Source organism: Rhinoderma darwinii, chromosome 11 (genome assembly GCF_050947455.1).
Source record: "Rhinoderma darwinii isolate aRhiDar2 chromosome 11, aRhiDar2.hap1, whole genome shotgun sequence".
Taxonomy (NCBI): Eukaryota; Metazoa; Chordata; class Amphibia; order Anura; family Rhinodermatidae; genus Rhinoderma; species Rhinoderma darwinii.
The window spans coordinates 22,453,599-22,480,339 of NC_134697.1; the positions used below are offsets into that span (position 1 = coordinate 22,453,599).

At 39.5% G+C, this 26,741-nt stretch overlaps 1 long non-coding RNA gene across 1 annotated transcript in view; it reads right to left on the bottom strand.

Moving 5' to 3' along the window:
- LOC142663624 (uncharacterized) overlaps positions 1 to 23,009 on the bottom strand; it is a 68,491-nt gene extending 45,482 nt beyond the window's left edge. Inside the window, exons 1-2 of the long non-coding RNA XR_012851121.1 lie at positions 22,638 to 23,009; positions 22,221 to 22,359 (exon numbers count right to left, since the gene is read on the bottom strand). This is a non-coding gene — a long non-coding RNA (uncharacterized LOC142663624). The remainder of the gene's footprint in view (positions 1 to 22,220; positions 22,360 to 22,637) is intronic.
- Positions 23,010 to 26,741: the final 3,732 nt, after the last annotated feature.

Genomic DNA, 26,741 nt, shown 5'->3' on the forward strand with positions numbered 1-26,741 from the left:
CTCAATATCATACCATCAGGAACCTTCGCTTTTTGTTCCAATTAAAAATACTCTGACGGAAGTCAAAGTAGCAGGTTGATAGTAATGCTCCTAAGAAATGTAATAACCGTTATTACAAAATGAGAAAGCAGAGGAGGAAATTAGACTCCTCACAATGAACACTGCACATTTCGATACATACAATTACTTAACAAGAGCCAACGCTGGAAAATAATTGTCATTTATAAAGCATGTTTTATGGCGGTTACCAGTTTTTTAATTTCTTTTTCAATCGATAGTGTATTGCACATAGAACAATAATGTAAGCCTCACAAATCTCTTCCACAAAAAAGTCTCATAGTAAGTATATACAAGACACAAATAGACATTGTGATAAGAGCGGGTTGAATTGATTTTACTGTTTCGGCTATATATAGTCTATTGTAAGAAATATATGACCAGCAATCTTGTAGGCCGCTAATTCTATTGAGTCCTTCAAGAAGGATAATGGAAAGTTGGTGCCTCTATTCAAACTAAGTATAGGGTTTAATGACGAGAAAAGTTTTTCGACCAAGCATATCTCCTATTCAAAAATTCTAAGTGGCAGATATAATAATGGGTGTCGCATAAATCAAGTTGACTTTTGACCAATGAGTCAATCAATGGGGGTTGACCACAGTGGATACATATGTACCATCAAAGCTCAGGTCAAGTGACCACATTACAGCCATCCATTAGGTGACATCATAAGATGATTGATGATGTTGGCCGATCAATAACATAATAAGAACAATAACTAAATCTACCTCGAATCATTATCTGTTCAATCAGGCAAATATAAATCTTAGTCTGAACTGGTGTCAAATATGGCACATGCCTAAGGATACAAATGTTTGTCATGTATCTAGGTCAATGGCCAACAAGATTTAAAGGATAGTTTATTATTGTAGTCCTTCTATTGATATCCATAAGGGTTCATGTTTCTTAAAGGAGCTGCACAATCAGCGTTCACCAGAGTCTAAGGAATCTATACCTTTTACCAAAAACTGAGACCCTTTCAATCAGCGCATTGGTCGTGACCAGGACCGGATACAGATTTTGGTGGGCCTTTAGGCAACAGATTTATAGTAGGGCCTCCCTGTCTACACAACCCCAAACATAAAGTATGTTTATTCAGAAGCTGCAGAACATCCTTTTGAAAAGAATAAAGATGTTTCATACAAAGCAATCAATGGTGGACAGGATTCTTCCCCTAAGAACTTATGCACACAGCCTTATTACGTCTCCACTTTGTACAGAGCCGTAATATGGGTCCTATAGAAGTGAATGGGGCCTTTACTGTTCCTTCTTATGCCTCCGAGTTCTTAAAAATGTTTCTTCTGTCTGATTCCATATGAATCCGATAGAAAAAAAATGGTGGTATGCTCTATATATACAGAGCAATTGCTTTTCGTGTAAAAAAAAATAAAAAAAGATCTGTACATACAGTACAGGGCGCAACTGGACCTGTATGACAGTATACATTGGCTGTATGGCACGGTGTTCTGCCTTACAGACTTGTATTCATGAGTCCTTATTCTTGAATACCTTATAGATATTCAAGAGTTTCTGCAGCGGCTGGGGTGTGTATTATAAGGAAAAATGTAGCCGGTCATATAAATCGTAAGGCTATTAGAAGTCACCTCGGAGTTCCTTGATTTGTATGACTGAATTCGGCTTGCGAGCTTGTGCTTTTATATGGTCACGGATCTCCTTGATAGTTTTTAATATTATATATATATATACCGTATTTATTGTTTTCCTTTGGACGAAAGTTGGACCTGCAAATTTTTTGAACCTAAACAACTATGGATGTAACTATATAAATTGTCTGGATGAATCCTTTATTTTCAATAATCGTTTATATCACATGCATATTGTGAAGTATTTGGGGATTAAAGGTATACCCTGGGGGGAACGGCTGCTACGCTCAGGGGGCTGTCATGGTCCTCATAATGTAAAACAAGCAGAAAAACAAAACAGAAGAGCAACAGGGAATAGAGCTTCAATCACCTGAAACATAAATTACTGTCACTATGTGCCCTTGTTGGCAGCGAGGAGCCTTGTGTTTCTCTATTTATTCATTATGGCAGTACAGATTTAATAGGCCATATTGCTTCCTCCCTGACTGCATGTCCTTATGTCTTCTCCTCTTATGGATTCATTTATGGAAAAGCAATAGGAACTGAATATTACAAAAAGTTCTATGGAAATTAAAAGTCCATTTGTATTTTTTTTCCCAATAACCATTTGATTTTATGGATTATGCATTCACTCCTGTAATTCAGAATTATTAGATCTAGGATGCTTTTTGTATTTTTGGATTGTACTAATAATTTATTTTCAGGCTGAATTGTAAAACAGAATAGAGTCTTATGAAGGGTTGTGTATTTTTTTTAAATCTATGTTATAAATGTGTATGTATATCAATAGTTGAGGGTTGGCGCGGGACAGGAAAAAGAAGATGAATGTGATAAGCACATCACATTTAAGGGGTATTCCCATCTTAGAAATTTATGGCATATCTATGCCATGAATATCTGATAAATACGGGTTCCAGTTCGGGGACTGGCAGCTATCTGACAAACGGGGGTCCCCCAACCCTGTCTTGCCTGGTGAGGCATCCACTCACCACTGCATCCAGGCAGATAATCAGTCGAGAGATGGCTCGGAGTCACTTCTATGGGTGTTATGTGGTAACCGGCGGCAGCCTTACCAGGCGGGACAGGGTCGAGGGTCACCGGTTTGGGAGATAGTTGCGGGTTCCAGAGGTGGAACCCACATCTATCAGACAATTATGGCATATCTTGTGAATATGCCATAAATGTCTAAGATGGAAATACCTCTTTAACGTTCCTGTCAGAGGGAGGTGGAGGCAGGTAAATCCCTGGACACCAGTTATTAACCCCCTCTTTTTGAAAGGGGGAATTAATTCTTCTATTACCCTTGACCACCAGGGAAGCAAGTTCTCACACCTCCACTACGCTAGACCACCAGAGAAACACTCATTAGCCCTTCTACTCCCCAAGAACACCAGGGCTAGTGGCATTAACCTCTCCACTGACTAAACAAATGTTTATCTTTGTTCAAAAACCAAGTACCCCATCACAAATAAATTACACCAGTACCTCCAAGTCCAAGATAATATACTGTTCTGCACCTACTAAAAGCACAACGTAAGGACATGACATGGAAAGAAAGCACTTAGCCCTCTACTATACTGCACCATCAGAGAAAAATGAATTAACCCCTCCACTTTCCTAGAATACCAGGGCTGGTGGCATTATCCTTGACCAGTCTTGAAAAAGTCAGATTTTTTTTGTTGCCTAAACTTGGGTGTGTCTAACAGTTCATCAGACTGCAATAAAATGTGATCGTTCACCAGACCACAAGAAGAAGACTGAGAAGAGGAACTTCCTTTGATTAAAAAACAATTAAAAAACAAATTTCATAGTAGCAGATTTTTTTGTTAATATTTTACTTCGGGCTTTTTTTCCAGAAGGTGCCCAATTGTTACAAGTTCACATTTTTTTGTACTTTTCTTTGACCATTCAATAAATCGAGAATATTTCATTATCCTTCCCTTATCAGGTTTTGTTTATGATAGATTAAAGAAACTTTACTGTGCAGGGATAGATAGATAGATAGATAGATAGATAGATAGATAGATAGATAGATAGATAGATAGATAGATAGATAGATAGATAGATAGATAGATAGATAGATAGATAGATAGATAGATAGATAGATAAATAGATAGATAGATAGATAGATAGATAGATAGATAGATAGATAGATAGATAGATAGATAGATAGATAGATAGATAGATAGATAGATAGATAGATAGATAGATAGATAGATAGGGGTGGATGGATAGATGATGATAGATATGAGACAGATAGATAGATAGATAGATAGATAGATAGATAGATAGATAGATAGATAGATAGATAGATAGATAGATAGATAGATAGATAGATAGATAGATAGATAGATAGATAGATAGATAGATATGAGATAGATAGATTAGATAGATAGATGGATAGATAGATGATAGATATAGATAGATAGATAGATAGATAGATAGATAGATAGATAGATAGATAGATAGATAGATAGATAGATAGATAGATAGATAGATAGATAGATAGATAGATAGATAGATAGATAGATAGATAGATAGATAGATAGATTTAGCATAAAAAATGTTGCTCTACGAAGAAACTATAAATGAAACAATAAGTAGAGTATATTGTACGTAGAGAAGCGTTTGGGCCAATGAATGTTGCAAAAGGTTGTTTCCAGCTTATATACTCTACTACTAAGTTGAACTCAATTTACTATTAAATTACAGTATGTAGGGGGAAGACAACCTTTTCATTCATTTTGTTATCTTGAGCAAATATTTGATGAGATATGAGTGTGCATGTCTATGAATATAAATAAGGTAGAAATAAATATGCATCTGGTGACACTTAAGAATCCTAAGTGTTCTTCTTTGGTCTTTTGAAAGGTTGGGAAATATAATCATGACCTGTCTGTCTTGTACGTATGACCCAAGCAACCCCACATGAAGCTGCCAATTCTGTTTTTATGATGTAGGGAAGCCATTATTAATGTATCCTCATTTCTAAGCTGTACGGATGCAGCTTGCCCATTGATTAACTCCGTGGAGCACCTGACATACACGTATGTCATGACAGTCATCAGTAGGCTGTCCTTCAGTTCGCTGCCCTTTCCCTATTTAAACACCCTGACCAAGGTATAGTGGCTTATTTGCACCCCCGTGGCACCCAACACGCGCCCAGGCCACATACCCTACCTGACTACTCACCCCCGGCATCAGGTCTTGGTGTTCCGTAAGGCATAAAGACTTACATGTTCATCAGGGTGATCATGCAGGCACAGCAGTTGTGCCCACAGAATCACCCACAGGAGAGTGCCCGTGTTTTCTGTATTGGCCGGGATTGGAGTAAATTTAGAACCCCTCCAGTTAACCTTTTGTTTGCCATGATCAATACTGATTATAGCATGTAAGGAATGTAAACAAAAGGAGGGGGCATCGGTGTGACCTGCATGGCAATAATGTATTAGAAGATACAAGAATATACAATTTTCTTTTATAAATTCACCCTAAAAATAATTGCAGTCATGAAGGCCAAAACGAGTTACATTAAACACTCTTATGGAATTTTAATTCAATTCTCATTGATAAAATAATCAGAACATTGATCCAATACCGAAATGTTTTTTTGAAGAAGGGAGATTAATTTTTGTATTATAACTTTGGTCTTGTAAAAAATTAAAGGAGCTAAAAAAAGGGTCTGCTATTTTTTTTTCAGAAACAGTGCCACTCTTGTACATTGGCTGTATCTGGTATTACAGCTCAGCCTCAATCACTTGTGCTGCAATACAAGTCACAGTCCATGGAGGAGTGTGGAAATATATTTGGGGGAAAAAGCTGACACTTTTTACTAATCTCACACAACCCCTTTGAGTCAAACACATCAATGGTGGACGAGAGTGTGATGAAATGCCTTCCCTTGGATGATCTGTTCCATTGTTCAATAGTTCTGAGTGATATGATAAATAATTTCTTAAGGAACCGCCCTGAAGATATTAATGTAAGACCAAAAATAGGTGATATAGCATCAATTTCACCCCTGGAGCACCTATATAACTTCTCCAGACTCCCTGTCATTTATCAACTAATCACATAGAGATGGTTTGTGCATCTGCATATGTTAACCTTGTTTACATACAGCATGGGTCGGGATTGTCTGGCCTATGGGCCGTATAAGGCCCGTGGGTTCATTTGGTCAAGCCCGGCCTCACTCAGACCGCGCTGCCGCCACATCATTCGCTACCTGGCTCCGTCAGCGGCGGTTTGAGTGAGGTCGGTGTGTGCCGGCCCAAGAGTGGATCAGTCCGGTCACCTGACCTGAGTCAGTGACGTGAGGTCAGGTGACTGGACTGTGCCAGCCCAAGAGTGGACCAGACCGGTCACCTGACCTGAGTCAGTGATGTGAGGTCAGATGACCGGACTGGTCCAATCCCGGGCCGGCACAGTCCAGTCATCTGACCTCACATCAGTGACGTGAGGTCAGATGACTGAACTGGTCCACTCCTGTCACAGTACACCCCGACCTCACTCTGACCGCCGCTGCCACCGTGTGATTCCCTTCTTGGCTCCGTCCGCCCCACTCATTCATATTTAGGAGAAGGGTGGATGGTGGATGGTGCCAAGTATGGCAGCGGAGCTCTGAGTGAGATCGGTGTGTGCCAGCCCAAGAGTGGACCAGTCCAGTCACCTGACCTGAGTCAGTGACGTGATGGCAAGTGTCCGGACTGGTCCACTCCCGGGCCGGCACAGTCCAGTCACCTGCTCTTTCGTCAGTGACATGAGGTCAGGTGATTGGACTGGTCCACTCCCATCACAGCACACCCCGACCTCACTCTGACCGCCGATGCTGGCGTATCATTCTTTCCTTGGCTCCATCCGCGTGCCCTGCTTACTCAAAGTGAGGTCCAAGTGACTTAAAGGTTTTTTATTTCATCAAAGACATTTATGATATATCCACAGGATATGTCATAAATGTCTGATAGATGCGGGTCCCACCTCTGGGTCCCAGATCTATCTCTAGAACGGGGCACCTAAACACCATTCTACCTCTTTGTGTTGTGGCTGACTGGTGTAATTTCCGACCATAAAGAAGGAAACAGCGTAGTTCGCTGAGCTACGCTGTTTCCGTATGTCCCATAGAACTGAATAGTAGTTACGAAAACAGTGTAACTCGCATGCTCCGCTGCTTCCATAACTGCCATTCACTACTATTGGAGTTACGGAAACAGCGCAGCTCATCGAGCTACGCTGTTTTCTTATTCATGGTCAGAAATCAGCCGGAACACAGAGACATACAATGGGTTTAGAGCGCTGCGTTCTAGAGATAGGTGTGGGTCCCAGAGGTGGGATCTGCATCTATCTGACATTTATGACATATCTTGTGGATATGTCATAAATGTCCCTGATGGGAAAACCGCTTTAAGTAAGTCGGGGGAACTTACTGCTGCGAGTTCTTTTCAAAACTTACCAAAGAGACGACTGCACTGACCGACGCAACATCGTCAATACCGGCTAACATCACACGCCTCACCAAAGAGAAGCAGTTCCAGCCATCACATTAGGGTGAGTTAATTAAATGTTTGACGAAATATAGTAGGCTCATTTTCAAGTTGATAATTTTGTATGGCACTCGAATGATGTTATAAATATCCAAATGGCCCTTGGCAGAAAAAAGGTTCCTCACCCCTGACATAGAGCATCAGTGCATTACAGCCTACTGTCCAACATAAAGCAAGGTCCAACCAATTGTAAATATCATGTAATTATATTTTGTGTTTTATTTAGGATTTATATCATAATGATGATGTAATAGTATTTGCCATATAAGTTTTATAAATGATAGGTATGCTACTACAGGTATTACTATATGTTATGCTTTGAATTGCAATGTAAAATGTTGTTTTGAAAATGTATTGGTTAAGAATATCAAATCATGCACTAATTCACGTGTAATATCACTTGGTAGAAGGAGTGATAAGCAGATTGTGCTATGTTCTTCTATGGTATAGATGTCCTTTAGGCTGGGGCACTAAAGGTAAATTGGATAAGCATGCTCTACCCTTGTGACATAAGCATGATCTCTAAACAAACATCAAAGCTGTAACATGTGGAGAAACCTAGCAGTAAGTGTTCAGTTTCCCTGCAGCGCCACCACAGTGGAAATTAAGAATTACAAAATGTCCATTCATATCAATGGGTTGTCTGTGTAATATAGGGCAGGACAGGTTCTCCAGAGTAGGGGCTCATTCAGACGAATGTGTATCACGTCCGTGTGACAGCCGTTAAAACAACGGCCGTAACACTGACTCATGTATTTCAATAGGGCCGTTCACAAGACTGTTGTTTCAACGGAGCGTGTGAAGGGTCCGTGAAAAAAATAGGAAATGTCCTATTTTTTTGTGCTCTAGTCTATGGGGACTGCGTGATAATGCGTCCCGCATAGGTGCACCTCGGACGTGAAAAACTGTAGTTTTTCATGTCCGAGGTTGGCCATGTTCATGTGAATGTAGCCTAGGAGACGCTCTGTGTAACCACTCTACTAACTCAAGAATTCCCCAATAGGGTACATGAAAATGGGTTTTCAAAACTAGACAACCACTTTAACATTATTAATAAAGAAATACATTTTTGTATTAATTTGAGTTCAGATTTTTTTTCCCAGTGGCTCAGCAAGGGACCTTGTTGAGCCATAGAGAAAAAAGAAACCAGAATTCAAATTAATTGAAAATTATTTCTTTATTATTTCTTCATCAATGACCAACTCATACCCTCCATATTAGTTCTGTAGACAAAGGGACAGCTAAAGAAGCTCTTCGTTTTGAAGATCCTGACAAAGGCACCATAAATCTTCCTGGACTACTTTAGGAATGACTCGGCGGGCAGTGTTTGAAGGCTTTCACTTAGTAAAAATTTAATTCCCAGGTTTGAGTGGAGTTGCCTTTAAAGCCAGTAAGTAAAGTTAATTAAGTAGGTAAAAAGAAGGTTATATTGGCATCACAATCACATTTAAAGGGGCTGTGACAAAGTAGAAAAAAAGCGTTTGCTTTTTCAAAAAACATTGCCACTCTTGTTGATGAGCTGTGTCTGGTATTGCACCACAAAGTTAATTTGAATACATTTACCGACCGAACTGCAATACCAGACTCCTAATTCTGGAAAAATCAGACCTTGTTTTCTATATACAACCCCTTTAAGGTTCAGAAATCAATTGTTATATATAAAAACTCTACTTAACACAAAAACTCCTTTTAAGGTTAAAGGGGTTTTCCCATAATCAATATTTATCACCTATCCACTGGAAAGGTGGTAAATATCTGATCGGTAGGGGTTCAAATTTGATCCCGAGAACGGGCCGATCCCAAGAACGTCATCTCTTAACTTTCTATGGGGCTGCCGGAGATAGCGTCTGGCAGCCCCATGGATAAGGAATGGAGAAGTGGCCAAGCATGCGCAGTACTGCTCTTTTTATATGGAGCACACAGGGACTGCCAGCTAAGCCCTTTCTCGTGATCGGTGGGGGTTTCATCAGTTAGACCCCCACCAATCAGATGCATCGTGATTATGGAAAATGCTTTTAAAGAAAAAAACAGAATACACCATGTTATACCTAGTACAGGGCCTGAGGGGGTGGAGCATGACACAGGGATTCATTCTTTGGTGCTTTTTGAATCATGGACTACCCCCTCAGGCCCTGCACTAGCCAAAACAAAATTTTTCCCCAAAAAATGTAGCCCTAGTATTCCTTATTTTTTATAACATGCAGCCATATAACAGCTTTTGCCAAGATATCTGTTTCCATGCAAGTAACAGTGCATTATTTGTGCCTGTTTACCCTCTAACATTACACTGATGTTACCATGGGACTTTCAAAGCTAAACACAAAAGTGAGTCAACTGAAAGAAACCAAAGGGAATAGACAAGATTACCAGTGGCTTGACCTTATCATACAAAATGGATTGGTCTGTGCACGAGAGTTAAAACTTTGCAAAAACAAGGTAAGACTGTATGGTCATAGGTCACCTAGAGTAATGCATGTCGGCTCCAGCAGTGGATATTCTTGAAATCCTCTCCAAGAAAAGACAACCCAAGTAGAAGTGACGATAAGTCCTAAGTGATTCCAGCAGTATTTTTTTTTTGGAAAGCAGAAATATAGTATACATGGCTTCTACGCTGTCCGTGGTGCTGAACTATCTCCTAAAGCCAACTCCTAATTCAGAAGACACTTTATAAGTGCAAACTTTCTTACCATTTAGATACAAAAGTAGAAAATTATATTCAAATGAAAAAAGAAAAAGAAAATCATGGAGTGAAATTCAGTTCAGCTTATGACCTCGGTCTCTAGGATACAGCAAAATCCTAGATTTTTTTATCTACAGCCGCATTAGACACCTCATGACATAAAGGCCCATATATTTCTCACGGATACAAGTGCAATGCCTTTCTTGTCAACATGAATCCAGATGCAAACAACCCAGTGAATTACTGTAGGCAGCCCCTGAAAGATGGAGGAGTTAATCAAAGGAATACCGGCCATTAAATAAACCAAGACATGATATGATATAGATGTTCCTACGGTTCACATGGAGGTGCCCCATAGACATCTGGTTACGGGCAATATACATATATGTATTAGGTTGCTGAGCCAAGATACTGGAATAGTCTAAGTCTGCTATTAGAATGCAGTTCTTTCTGGCAGGAACCTATAATCTGACACAGACTGAGCATAGTACAGTAGTCAATTAATGGCTCAGTGCTCATACAATAATGACCTACTAACCTGATAGTGTGTTTCTCTCACATTTTGGTATCCCAAGGGAAGCTACTGTCATTGTGTTATCTATTGCCTGCTTCCCTATCAAAGGAAATAAGCAGAGCTGAAATGTATGTACACATCAAGCTCTGTAGTTCATTGCACAGGGCCGCGGCAAGTCGAGGAACAATAGATTTATAAGTTTATCCCGCATTAAACCAAACATGCCTGACTGCACTGTAAATTACTAAATAATAAAGCAGGAGGTGTAAGATCCTGACTTGGACAGAATATAAAAATCTATCAACCTGTAAAACACAATAACCATAAATGTATGGGATGGTGTAGATAGGACAATACCGGGCGGCTACATGATGGGGTTATTTTCTGCTGTGCATTAAGGACATGTTATTACATTATTATGATATCTTTAGTATACATGTTCTAATGGAGTACGAGGGAGGAACATAAAACCGCTAATGGAATAGAATGGGACACAAATCTCCCGGTAACATATGTAATATGCTTCGCCTTGCCTAAAGCTACAAGCTTTTCGTTTGATTTCAAATAATCCTTCCCTTTTCATCCGGCAGTCAAATTACACAAATGTTTATGTATTACAACAGTCACGAGTGTTATTCCCTTCATGCTAAATTAAAGATGTGATACGCAGGAAAACAGCCATTCCCTTGTTCTAACTGGTGGTCTATGGGATTTGTCACATACAGTATATACAAGTGTTTTATTAAGTTTAGTGGAGGATCAATGGGAAAGCAGAATTAAATACACAAGCCTCTTTTTGGATTTACCAATGTTCTGGCACTTCTCTACATACAGCTAGGTAACGTGCTACGAATCCTCGGTTCTATATATCCGATCATAGTCATTTTGTGTTTACCCGTACTGTACTATATCAGTATTGATGAAGAAAGTGATGGGGAAATACCCCTACGTCACTTCTCATATTTTACCTACTATAGTGGTCCGGTCTCGACCCTTGTTTTTTGTATTTTGTATTGTGTGTTTCAAAAAGAAAAAAATGATGACAATGTTTTTGTACATATCGCATACAATGGTTTGTTTGTACGTGTTCTATGTATGTTCTGTGTTTATAGAGTTATAATTGACTTGATAGAGCTTACTGCTACCCTGCGTGGTTGGTTTTTTATATTGTCTATGATAGTCTGTCATGATACTAGTTTGATGTGAAAATTCTAATAAAAACTATTTAAGAAAAAAAAAAAAAGATTAGTGGAAGAAACATCCCCTCGGCTCATTTTTATGCTCACTTTTGTATATACTCTTGTTTATATTATCACATGATAATCAAAAACCTTATTGATATATTTTACTTTAGTTTCTATATTAAATTTGGTGTTTTTTTGGCAATCTTTTTTGTGGCATTCATATATGGCAAAGCTGAGTTTGTTGCCATGTACTTTTGTTTTTTTGGCACAATATTCTATCCAATTTTGTTTAGTAAATCCCCTATTTTGCTCTTGTGTATGGTACCGTATATAATAACCATTTTTTTACTGTGTTATATAGACTGAAGATTTTTTTCATGTCAAGCCAAATTATTTGAAGGCATCAGTGATGTCCATCAATCAAAGAGCAGGTGATTCCATTAGTATCACTCATATATATAATATCTAGTACCATATGGCCATTGCATTTAAGTGATTTGTAACACAGCCATAAAAATTTTCTTTTAGAAAATGCTCGTACATGGTTCACAGGCCAAAGGAAAAATGGCCCAACTAATAATTTTCACCCGGACTCATATTAGAAGCCATTAAATATGTATTGGTTTTCCCAAGCTGCCCCTTTCACACATTACAATCCATCAGCAAAATATAGTGTGTACTTAATGGACGAGCAACCATGACAAACTGGCTGACATGACACCAAACACAGATATAGAGTGTGTGTAGTCCGTCACTCGGGGCTTTCAGCCATAATCCACTAATGTTTTCAGACCAAACGGATGTGGGGTGTATAAATGACGGGTTCTGCAAGATTCCAGGAGTATTTACTTATTTGGATCCTACAGATGAGTGTGTTACATGCCAACTGCATTGCTTAGTAGCCAAAAAGATACAGTGGGTAATGGGTATATACGCTAGTCAATGCCAGTTCATAAATAAATACCTGTAATATATAGGGTTAGACTTTCCTTCACCCGGAGCAAAGATTCAGTTTTCTAAATACCCTAGCCAAGCCAGACTGACTTTTTGGTGCCCCCTGGCATCCATCTCCCAGGGCACATGCCCTACCAGTCCCCCTTTTAGCTACACCTCTCGTTAAACCATGATTTTGTAGGTGGAATTATACTTTACATCAGTGGTCTATAACCTGTGGTTCTCCAGCTGTTGGGTAACTACAACTCCCAGCGTTCCCTTACAACTGCAGGCTACTGGAGAACACAATGTAACAATAAGTATGGATGTTATCACCAATCACATTAACATAATTTACTCTTCGACTTTCTATTGAGCCCGTACACCGCTCGCTTGGGTTTCTGAGGAGAGCCAAGCAAAACCGATCAGACATGAAGCGCTTCTGCCGCTTTGTTTTAGCAATAGTATAAATAAGATGTTACACTATCTTTGTTCTATGGGTCAATATGATTACGGCCATACCAAAAATGTAAAGGTGTATTATGTTTTACTACTTATGTGGCCTTGTTTTTATGGGACGAGATGTGCCTTTTTTTGGTACCATTTTCGGGTACAAGGTACTTCTTTATTTATTTATTTTTCAATTTTTTTGGGAGTGGGATGAAATAAAATCTGTTTCGACATTTTCTTTTTGCATTTTTTTTATGGCATTACCTATGCACTTATACAAAATAGAACCACTTTTTTCTGTGCTTTTTTTATAAGCTTTATTTCTCTTTTTGTAAATATTTTTTTAGTCCTACTAGGGACTATATAAAACGATTTGCTGATCGCTTCTATAATGCTTTGGTATATCAGAAACTGCCTCTGGCATACAGTCATGGCAAGTCTGGGGGCCATTTTTTAGGCACTCGGCTGTCATGGCAACCAATCCGCATCCCGCGATTGCATTCGCAGGCCGCTGTTAGGTGACAGAGATAGCACCCTTCCTCTGTCAAACCGCTTAAATGTCGCTATTAACAGCTGCAGTATCTCCAATACCGGCTCCTGTGGGGAAAACCAAGACGTAACTGTACATTACGCTTACTTAATGCAAGCCAATTCATGACGTACAGTTACGTCATGGTGGCTAAATAGATTAAGCGATAAGATGCTAGTCGCCTGCAGCCACCACTAGGGGGAGTAGTGGGCCCACGGCGCTTAGCACTATTTACATAGCCCGGCCATTCTGATACTTAGTAAATGGCCGGCCGCGCTATTTAAGTAGTGTAGAGTGGTGTGCTGCGCTATGTTAATGGCTTAGCGTGCCATGGCGGTTTGTTTGGCGCTTTCTACATCTGTACACTGATACACTATTCTGGGCATGAGGGGGCGATGCATGACACAATATAAACTTTATAAATCTTTATAAGGAACCTTAAGTTCTTTATAAAATAAGAGAAATCATTGTCATATCAAGAAGAGAAGGACAAGCTCAGCTCTGCTACATATGACAAGCTCGGTTTTGCAAACTCTGTGTCCATGTGTGTATATATTTTTATATAATCAGCGGCCTCTCTAACTGGCAGATCAGTGATTGGATACTACAGTCTTTTTTTTTTTTCCGTCCTTATGCGTTTTCATATCTGGCACTCGCCATTGACTCCAATGTATTCCATAACCTTATCTAATAGCATTCAGCTCACGAGCTCAAAGTTGTAACATAACAGGAGCCTCCTCAATGTAAATACCTCGACAGCACCGCTGTAACATCCAGCTAATTCAATGGAGGTGAAGGGCACGCAGGCGGTGCAGATATAGAGAAATAAATTAGGGGAATAATAAGCAATAAAACCTTCCCGAAATCTTACACTGTAATTAATTATCTTTGGGGAGATTTTCAATAAGTGACCAGAACTAACATTATGTGATTCACAAACAGCTTCTGTGCAGAGATGGGTAAATAATTGGGGCACATCTGACATAATTGCTGGAAAATGCTGGAGGAGGGAGACAGTTTAATTAGAAGAGGTTCGAGGTTCATAAGACGACTACAATATCAGAGAGAACCGCGCATTACATTAAACAGCTGCACAGTCGTTCCATTGTATAAAACTACGGCCAATAATCTATTAGGGAAGGAAAATCTACAGAAGCTTTTATAATGTTGTTTTTTCTTTTTTACGCCAAGAAAACAATTTCATAAAAAAATATATGATGTATATACGTGTATAACAAATAGTTGCTGCCCATAGCAGCCAATCGGAACTTAGCTTTTATTTCTAAAACTGTTCTGTTGTAACAGTTGGAAGCCGCTCTGTGATTGGTTGTTATGGACAGGAAGGCCAGTTTTGACAGTTTTGATAAATTGGGGTAAACTTACTTTGCATAATGAGGCCGAATTATCAATAGCGTCACAGGACACATACATTTACAGGGCGGTAAAAATAGAACAATTTGTGCCAAATTTGTATAAATGGCACACATAGCAGGATAAATTTGGCACAAATTTTACATATAATTCTCTTGTTTATTCCACCTTACGGCTACTGTACATAAATACCGAAATTTATCAGCAAATATCTGTCATAAATTCTTTTTCTAGACACTGGTAGACATCATTTTTATGCTGTCTATGTACTTACACAAAGGGTCCTTTAGCAAAAGGGACCATCACCATAAAAAATGACCCACTTCTGCCTATCTATCTATCTATCTATCTATCTATCTATCTATATTTCTCATATCTATCTATCTATCTATCTATATTTCTCATATCTATCTATCTATCTATCTATCTATCTATCTATCTATCTATCTATCTATCTATCTATCTATCTATATCTATGTATATTAATCATATCTATCAATCTAATTTCTATCTATCAATTTATCTCATATCTATCTATCTATCTATCTATCTATCTATCTATCTATCTATCTATCTATCTATCTATCTATCTATCTATCTATCTATCTAATATCTATCTATCTATCTATCTATCTATCTATCTATCTATCTATCTATCTATCTATCTTCTATCTATCTATGCACCTATCTCATATCTATCTAATATCTATCTATCCATCCACCTATCTCCTATCTATCTATTTATTTATCTATGTACCTCGCTAGCCATCCACCTATTAATCTACTATCCAGGGGCGTAACTAGGAAACACTGGGCCCAATAGCCAACTTTTGACTGCCCCCTACCATGGGTGCCACACACAGTACCCTCTGCTAGATAGTGCCCCCCTTTAGACCGTGCCATACATCCCCCCTGTAGATTGTACCATACAGCCCCCTTTGTAGATTGTGCCATACAGCCCCCCCTGTAGATTGTACCATCCAGCCTCCCTGTAGACAGTGCTAAACAATCCACCCTGTAGATAGTTTCACACCCCCTGTAGGCAGTGCCATACAGCCCCCCTTGTAGATAGTGCCCCCACCTACCCCTTGTACATAGTACCCCCACCTTCCCTTTGTAGTTAGTGCCATAAAGCCCCCTGTAAATAGAGCCCACCCCACCTCCCCCTTGTAGATCGTGCCATACAGCCCCCTGTAAATAGTGCCCCCCTACACCTCCCCCTTGTAGATAGTGCCCCGACCTCCCACTTGTAGATAGTGCCATACAGCCTCTCCCTGTAGATAGTGCCATGCAGAACCCCTTGTAGATAATGCCCCCACCTCCCCTTGTAGATAGTGCCCCCACCTCCCCTTGTAGATATTGCCATATAAACCCCCCCCCTTGTAGATAGGGCGCCCAGACAAATAAAACAAAAAAATTATACTCACCTAGACCCAATTCCCGTGACGAACTGAGCTGTTCCAAAGCAACCTCAACATGGACGGTATCCTTCTGTAGGCCGGCGTGATCCAGTGATGTCACCATGGCACCATGCGCAGGGATCCTGTCCCTACGCCTGATAGGCCGAACGTAGCATGTAACCTTTTAAATAGCAGAGAAGGGAGATATCTCCATGCTCTGACATAGCGTTCAATAGTATCTGCATCCTAAGGACACAGATACCATTGAATGTGGCATCGCTACCGCTGAAGAAGTCATAGCGGCTACTAGCGGCGCTACTGGTCACGGGGGGGGGGGGGCAGTGCCGGACAGCACGGGCCCCCTAATGCCGCAGGCCCCATACTGGCCGCTATGGCTGCTACAGCGGTAGTTACGCCATTGCTACTATCCATATATCTCCTATCTATTTATCCATCTATCTACTGTATCTATCTATCTATCTATCTATCTATCTATCTATCTATCTATCTATCTATCTATCTATCTATCTATCTAATCTACCTATCTACCTATCTATCTATCTATCTATCTATCTATCTATCTATCTATCTATCTATCTATCTATCTCTCTCTCTCTCTCTCTCTCTCTCTCTCTCTCTCTCTCTCTCTATCTATCATATCTATCTATCTATCTATCTATCATCTATCTATCTATCTATCTATCTATCTATCTATCTATCTATCTATCTCATACCTATCTATCTATCTATCTATCTCATATCTATCTATCTATCTATCGATCGATCATCTATTTACCTCCTAATAAAGTACTTGTCTCTAACATCTATTTATTGTATCTATTTCAGAGACCACAAACCTAGTTTCACAGAACAAATAAAACAACAATAATAATAATCCGACAATCACATCTAATGCAGAGATTAGACATATTATTCATATTAAAATAAATTATAATTATTATTAATGATAGTAATAATAATATTAATCATTTATTGTTTTTTAATCAAACTTCTCATTCCTAATTTACATACATTTCCGAATTCCTTATAAATGAATAACAAAACAGGTCAGAAATCTTTAAGCAATCATGTCTGTATTTCCCAGCACTTTCAGATAAAAATCAAGACACTATTCAAGCAGCATCAATAAAACACCTAGAAGATGAATTACATAAATGAGCGTGGTAATTGTTTGATATATGTCGCTAATTGGTTTGCAACAGGACAGACCTGATAAAAAAATGTAATAGGAATCTTCAGACATGAAATCTGCCAGGTTCATGATCTTCAAGATGGAGAGGCAGAACCTTTTCACGCCCTCCTTATCAGAGACTTTAAATAGCAGGCGTTAGACGCTCCGGCTTCACTGTAATGCATTTTCCATCAGGGACAAAAAAAATATCACATATTCACAATTCATTCTTTAAATAATTAACCAAAATTCAGGAGCAAATGTTTTCAGTCGGTGACAAATCAGTGTTTTAAACTAAAAACAAGTTGTGGTGCTAATTAAAACTGATAAAAAAAAGTTGAATCGTGTGTTTTATGATTTATTTCAGAGATAATTAAGGTAAACCGCATAGCGTGAAATTATATTATCAGCAGTAAAAGTAACAAATGATATCCACATAACTGAAAAATATCAGATGATCAAAGTCACTATAATGCATAAAAGTCTAAAGTGAAGACCATTTTATAGTGTATATACAGTATACAGTATGTATATATATATATATATATATATATATAGTATAGTTACATAGTTACATAGTTAGTACGGCTGAAAAAAGACACATGTCCATCAAGTCCAACCAAGGGAAGGGAAAAGGGAAGGAAAAATTTCTACACATAGGAGCTAATATTTTTTTGTTCTAGGAAATTATCTAACCCTTTTTTAACGCCATCTACTGTCCCTGCTGTGACCAGCTCCTGCGGTAGGCTATTCCATAAATTCACCGTTCTTACTGTAAAGAAGCCTTGTCGCCTCTGCAGCTTGAACCTTTTTTTCTCCAGACGGAGGGAGTGCCCCCTTGTTTTTTGAGGGGGTTTTACAAGGAACAGGATATCACCATATTTTTTGTATGTGCCATTAATATATTTATATAAGTTAATCATGTCCCCCCTTAGTCGTCTTTTTTCAAGGCTAAATAGGTTTAATTCTTTCAATCTTTCCTCATAACTTAAATTCTCCATGCCCCTTATTAGCTTCGTTGCTCTTCTTTGTATTTTTTCCAACTCCAGGGCATCCTTTCTATGAACTGGAGCCCAGAACTGAACTGCATATTCTAGATGGGGCCTCACTAATGCTTTGTAAAGTGGTAATATTACATCTCTGTCCCGCGAGTCCATGCCTCTTTTAATACACGACAATATCTTGCTGGCCTTTGAAGCAGCTGATTGACACTGCATGCTGTTATTTAGTTTATGATTTACAAGAACACCCAGATCCTTCTCAACAAGTGACTCCCCCAGTGTAGCTCCCCCTAGGACATATGATGCATGCAGGTTGTTGGTACCCAGATGCATAACTTTACATTTATCTACATTAAACTTCATTTGCCAAGTGGACGCCCAAACACTTAGTTTGTTTAAATCTGCCTGCAATTCACAAACATCTTCCATAGTCTGAACTATATTACATAGCCTGGGGGTCATCTGCAAAAATAGAAATAGTGCTATTAATCCCATCCTCTATATCATTAATAAATAAGTTGAATAATAGTGGTCCCAGCACTGAACCCTGGGGTACACCACTTATAACCGGTGACCATTCAGAGAAGGAATCATTGACCACAACTCTCTGGATACGGTCCTTGAGCCAATTCTCAATCCAATTACAAACTATATTTTCTAAACCTATAGTCCGTAATTTACCCATTAGGCGTCTATGGGGGACAGTGTCAAATGCCTTTGCAAAGTCCAAAAACACTAAATCCACAGCGGCCCCTCTGTCTAGACTTCTGCTTACCACTTCATAAAAACAGATTAGGTTAGTTTGACAACTTCTGTCCTTAGTAAAACCATGCTGGCTGTCACTTATAATGCTATTTATTGTCACATAATCCTGTATATAGTCCCTCAATAGCCCCTCAAACATTTTCCCCACGATGGATGTTAAGCTTACTGGTCTATAATTACCCGGGGAAGACCTAGAGCCCTTTTTGAAAATAGGCACCACATTTGCCCTGCGCCAGTCCCTTGGCACTATACCAGTCACTAGAGATTCTCTGAATATTATGAAAAGGGGGACAGAAATAACTGAACTAAGCTCTTTAAGAATTCTAGGGTGTAGCCCATCTGGTCCCGGAGCCTTGTGCACATTTATTTTATTTAATTTAGCTTGGACCATCTCTACATTCATCCAATTCAGTATATCAGCCGATATATATATATATATTTATTTATTTATATAAAACGTAGAATGTAGGGGTTCCTCCACAGCACTAAAATGCAGAAATTTCGTTAATGTACCATATTTGCAGACAGATACATGTTAAGCATTAAGCAATGCAAGCTTTCGGACCTCACAGGGTCCTTCTTCAGGCATAGATGGTTGCATTCCACATTATAAAGTATTTATAGGGAACCTGTCACGTTGAAAATGAAGTCTGATGTGCGGCCAGCCTGTTATAGAGCAGGAGGAGCTGAGCAGACTGATATATAGTGTTGTGGGAAAAGATTCAGTATAACTTGAAATGTATTGATTTAAAGCCTCTGCTCCTTCTGGGCTTAGGAGTCCAGTGGGCAGTCTCAATCAATGACTAACAGCCTTGCCTGTATGAGTGTCTATACAAAGATAGCTGTGAATCACTGAGAAGGTCCGCCCACTGGACTCCTAAGCCCAGAATAAGCAGAGGTTTAAATCAAAAAATCAAGTTATACTGAATCTTTTCCCATAAAACTATATATCAATCTGCTCAGCTCCTCCTGCTCTATAGCATGCAACCTCCAGATTGGACTACATATTCAATGTGACAGGTATAATTGTTGATTGAATGTTACAGAGTTATAGAAAATTTCAAACTTTTCATAGTCATAATAATACACCCTCAACACAGAGAATCCAACTTTCATAGAGGATTCATTTCATATCCAATACGTGCATTTTTGCTGTTCCAGGTCATGTTCCGATATACAATAATATATAGTATCCCCTTAATAAAATTGGAATACGTTTTGAGTCATTATACAAACAAATGTATAGCAAAATTACGATTCAGGCCATTTGGCCACATAGTATTCAGATAATCAATCCAAAAGAAACATATACAGAAAAGTATAAACAGCTGACCACTTGTTGACTATCATCCAACTTCTGTGATAGGGACAATTGATAATCATCAGAGTTGTCGTTTCACAGAACAAGTACTATCAGAACGAACTGATAAATGATGAGAGAATGTGTGGCCAATGGTACCACACACTATCAGCCGCATAAGTAGAAAATGCAAGAAGAGGGCATGGGAGGCGTCAACTCCAGACCAGATCCCAAAATGAATTCAGACCCTAGACCAGACCCCAAGAAGAATTCAGACCCCAGACCACAAAATAAATTCAGATAGCAGACCCCAAAATTAATTCAGAACCCAGACCAGACCCCAAAATTAATTCAGACACCAGACCCGAAAATAAATTCAGAACCCAGACCAAACCCCAAAATAAAATCAAACCCCAGATCAGACCAAAAAAAATACATTCAAATCTTAGACCAAACCCTTTTATTTACTTATTGTCCCCCCGGATGGCAGCTGGCATCAGTACTGAGTCTGCGAGCCACATAGTAGCCTATACAGCAATAGGTACATCCAGGGCTGCCATCAGGAATTTCAGGGCCCCATACAGCTAAATTGTCTGGGCCCCCCTACTGTGGCACCGCCTGTTAACGGTACTCCGTCCAGCACCATATCACACTCTTTGTGTGATACATAACTAATAACTTTTTATTTGGCCGAAAGATTTTGAAGCCTGCCACCACGACAAAGTAAACTCTTTTGGCAGGGCCCTACTCTACTCTAAATTAAAATATATATACTTTATTTCTTTTTCTGCAGATTTAATGAAAATAATACTTAAAGGGGTTTCCCAGCTCCTAAGAATTGATGGCCTATCTTCAGGTTAGGCCATCAATAGCTGATGGGTCGGGGTCCAACTACCCCCGCCGATCAGCTGTTTTGAAGGGAGTGCAGCGCTCGCACGAGCTCTGCTTCCTCTTATTTCTACTTGCTCACTGTGAATCGTCAACACAGATGTAGCGCAATTCAGAGTATTGCAGCCTTCTCACATTCACGTCAATGTGAGAAGGCTGCAATACTGTGAATCGCCGCTACATTCGGGTCGACGTTTTACAAGTGAGCAAGTAGAAATGAAGGGGAAGCAGCGCTGCACTCCCTTCAAAACAGCTGATCGGTGGGGGTCTTGATAATTGGACCCCGACCCATCAGCTATTAATGGCCTATCCGGAGGATCAGTGCACCTGTCACTATATCATACTGCCCGCAGTTAGGGCAACATTAACAGGCCGACAGGTTCACATAAACAAAATAGCAGATACAGGATTTGTTTCAGTACAATCCTAAAACCCCATCTATGATCAAAAATAGATGCATAAGAGCAAAGGAGAAAAAGGTTGTTAAAACAGTGGCATAACAATTGCGGTCACAGGGGGGTGGGTCGACCTGGAATGGGCGAGCGCCACTTAAAACTGGATCCACATATTTAATGAAGCGTTAGGACGGCCGGATGTGGCAGTGGGCCTTGTGTACCAGGCCATGAAGGCAAGAGGAGCGAGTAGTGGGGAGTACATTTGTTTATATTTTTATGTCGGTTCTGGGGTTCATGCTTAAGGTGGACAAGGCTATTCAAAAGTGTGGCATGGGGCGCAGCACAATGTAGTTACACCCCTGTGTGTAAATATTATTCTAGTTCTATATGTAACCCATTTATTCATTTTACACTTACCTTTGCAGTCTTCTCTTCTCTTCAGCAGGGGGGCATCAAGCTCACAAGTGCTTACCATACACCGAGGCTGAGCGGCTACCTCTGCCCTATCCAGACACAGCAGTTGGCGTTGCTGGGACTTCTCTTCAGCGCTTTGGACCTTTAGCAATAATAGAAATGATTAAGTGAAGGGAAAAATAAATATATATACATTTTGTAAAGAGCTTCGTCATTAGTTCTACAGAGTTTTAAACTTTAGGGTTAACGCTTATGACATTGAGCGTGATGTCAAGATGTGCTAGATTGCAGCATGAGACCGCTGAGCAACGTAAATACACTCCAGCTAGACGCACACTGGAGCTGCTGCTTACTGGTTAAAAAGCAACCATTCAGTCCAAAAAAAACAAATTAAATACTGCAAATTTATTGTTAACCTACCTGCTGGCCTCACTTGCTTCTGGTTCTGCTTCCGCATTCTGGTCCCCGTTTTCTGGAATCCAAGATGGCTGGTGCTGTCTCAGACTTGTATATAGAAAGCATTACCTGCAAATCTGAGACATGCACCTTCTTCACTGCTCTCAAAAGGACAAGCACCGATGATGTCAGCGCTGTGTCCATCTCTTCTGACACTTGTCCTGCTGGCTTCTTGACAGGGGTTTCGGCGGCAGCAACATCCTCATTGACAGCGCGTCAGTGGAGGATGGAGGAAGACAGCGCCAGAGTTGGCATGAATCATCTTCTGTATTTAAAGAGGCTCTGTCACCAGATTATAAGTGCCCTATCTCCTACACAATGTGATCGGCGCTGTAATGTAGATAACAGCAGTGGTTTTTATTTTGAAAAACGATAATTTTTGACCAAGTTATGAACAATTTTAAATTTATGCTAATTAGTTTCTTAATAGACAGCTGGGTGCTTTTTAACTTTTTACCAACTGGGCATTGTAAAGAGAAGTGTATGACGCTGTCCAATCAGCATCATACACTTCTCATCGTTCCAGCCCAGCTTCTTTCACTGCACAGCGTGACCTCGCGAGATCACGCTGTGCTGTGAGTAAGTCCCACAGAAACTTTACCAAAGTTGTGGCAGTGTGAATAGACATTGCGTCCTGGCTGGAGGTGATGTCTATTCACTCTCCAGACAATTTGGTAAAGTTAATGTGGGAGTATGTGACAGCACAGCGTGATCTCGCGAGATCACACTGTGCAGTGAAAGTAGCTGGGCTGGAATTATGAGAAGTGTATGACACTGACTGGTCACTGATTGGCATATAGGTCCCCATGGGTTTGTATTACGGACACTTAAGACTTTTGCTTCATGCTTCATAGTGCCTTCTTCTAGGGAAGAATACCTCTGTAATACAGCATCCAATTGAACATGTAAAAAAAAAATTCTCATAGATCCCGAATGAATATGTATGAAAAAATATTTATGTCTCAATTTACAAATATTTATGTGTCTCAATTTACAATTGGAGATATACAGATGTAGCATTATTTATCTTGACATTTAACGCATTAAATACGCAGTGTCAAGAAACTTTAACTTGACTATTTCAATAGCTTTTTTTGTGTGATATCACGCTGCAGCAAGTTATCAGAGTCAATATAAACTATTGAACATCTGTACTGAGGTACAGAAAGGGCCCACAAAATTATAACAATTCCATAAAACATGAATCTGTAATACGGTTGTGTGCATGAGCCGTTTAGAAAATCATTTGCAGAACTAGCCTAAAAATTTGCAACAAAATTTGTTACTTGCAGATTCAGCTTTGCAAATTGTGAAATACATTTCCAAAATTACTGCAAAACTTTGTGACAGATCAGGCATGCTGCAGGTTTTCAAATTTTAAGAAATCCCATTCACTTGTATCGTACTGTACTTTGTTGCGGATTCCGCAACAGATATGGCAAGTGTGAACCCAGCCTTACAGTTCAGAGCTGCATTCATAATTCTCAAATCTCCCCCTTTTGCCTTCTTGTTCGACGTCTTTACATCAGGCACTGTAGAGTACTCTGATATTGGTAAAATGAATTCTCCCAGAATGCAGTGCAGTAGAGGGCGATGCATTTTAGGCCGGGCTGTATTAAGGTTGGATATGGCTTCTGGGTAGAGATGAGCGAACTTATCAAAAGTTCGGTTCGGCTAGTTCGCCGAATTTCACAAAAAAGTTCGGTTCGGACCGAACTAGTTCTGACCGAACCTGTCACTTACGTGCGCCGAGCATGCTACTGTCCAGGGTGCTGATAGAGTTAATGGGCTGCACTAACTCTTTCAGCAACCTTCACAGTACATGCTCGGCGCGCGGAAAACACTATTTATGTAATAAAAAAATAAAAATTATACGTTCGTACTTACTTTCCTCCTGTCCGGCCTCCAGCGATGACGTTTCATCCCTTTCGCCGCTGCAGCCAATCACAGGCTGTAGTGGCGGTCACGCACGTCAGGATGACGCTTCATCCCACGTGACCGCCTCTGCAGCCAATCACAGGCTGCAGCGGCGACATGAATGAAACGTCATCGCTGGAGGCCGGACAGGAGGAAAGTAAGTATGAACGTATTATTATTATTTTTTGGCATGTATGTATGTTGGCATGTATGTATGTATGTTGGCATGTATGTATGTTGTCATGTATGTATGTATGTATATCTGTGCATGTATGTTGGCATGTATGTATATATGTGCATGTTTGTATGTATATTTGCATGTATATATTTGCATGTATGTATGTATGTATGTATGTTTGCATGTATGTATTTTTGCATGTATGTTGTCATGTATGTATGTATGTTGTCATGTATGTATATATGTGCATGTGTGTATGTATATTTGTATGTATGTATGTTTGCATGTATGTGTGTTTGCATGAATGTATGTTTGCATGTATGTATGCATGTTTGTATGTATATTTGCATGTGTGTATATATATATGTATGTATGTTGTCATCTATGCATGTATGTTGTCATGTATGTATATATGTGCATGTATGTTGGCATGTATGTATATATGTGCATGTGTGTATGTATGTATATTTGCATGTATGTATGTTGTCATGTATGTATGTATATATGTGCATGTATGTTTGCATGTATGTTGGCATGTATGTATACATGTGCATGTTTGTATGTATATTTGCATGTATATATGTTTGCATGTGTGTATGTATGTTTGCATGTATGTATGTTTGCATGTATGTATGTTGTCATGTATGTTTGTATGTATGTTGTCATGTATGTATGTATATATGTGCATGTATGTATGTTTGCATGTTTTTATTTTTGCATGTATGTTTGCATGTATGTTTATATATATGTGCATGTATGTAATTATGTTTGCATGTATTTATGTTTGCATGTATATTTGTGCATGCTTGTATATATGTATGTATGTATCTTTGCATGTTTGTTTGTATGTATGTTTTCATGTGTGTGTGTATGCATGTATGTATGATAGTTTGCATGTATATATGTGTGTATGTTTGCATGTATGTATATTTGCATGTATATATGTGCATGCTTGTATATATGTATGTATGTTTGTATATATGTATGTATGTATATTTGTATATATGTATGTATGGCCATGTATGATACTGTCTGCTGGCGCCCTGTATCTAAGTCAACTTCACGGCAGGCTTCTATACATGGTATAACAGTCAGTATCACACATTAAACTGAATCTAAGCCTACGACATGTTTTATTTCATTTTTTTTTTTTTTTTACAGGTTTGGTGTTTGGACTACGTCGGTTTCGAGGACTACTTAGATGACGTTTTTTTTTTCTACAATAAAATGGTTAATGAGGGTTGTGTTGGGGGTGCTTTATTTCAATAAAATATTTTATCTATATCTTTGTCTTTTCAAATTTTATTATTACCACTTTAGTAATGGCCGCTGTCTGAGTGACAACATCCATTACTAAGGCGAGGCTTAGTGTTAGCCGGTGCAGAGGCTAACACTAACCACCATTATTACCCCGGTACCCAAAACCACCAGGGGTGCCGGGAAGAGCCAGGTACGATCCAGTACCCGACCATCTGTTGTGATGGTCGGGCCCTGGGGCGGCCGCAGGCTGGTATTATGAGGCTGGGAAGGGCCAAAAACAGTGGACCTTCCCACCCTTGTAATGCTAGGCTGCTGCTGCTGTGTTGTATCTGGCTGGTTATAAAAGTGGGGGGGGACCCCACGTCATTTTTTTTAAATTATTTATTTATTTACATTTTTTTTTTAAAAAAGACATGGGGTTCCACCCAATTTATCATAACCAGCCACATACAACACAGTGTTATTAGCCTGGGAATGGACAAAACCAGTGGCCCTTCCCACCCATGTAATGCCAGACTGCTGCGGCCTTGTATATGGCTGGTTATTAAAAATGTGGGGGACCCGTCTATTGCTAAATTTGTTAAATTCAAAAAAAAAAACGACGTGGGGGTCCCCCCCATTTTTATAACCAGCCCGATACAACACAGCAGCTGCAGCCTAGCATTACAAGGGTGGGAAGGTCCACTGATTTTGGCCCTTCCCAGCCTCATAAT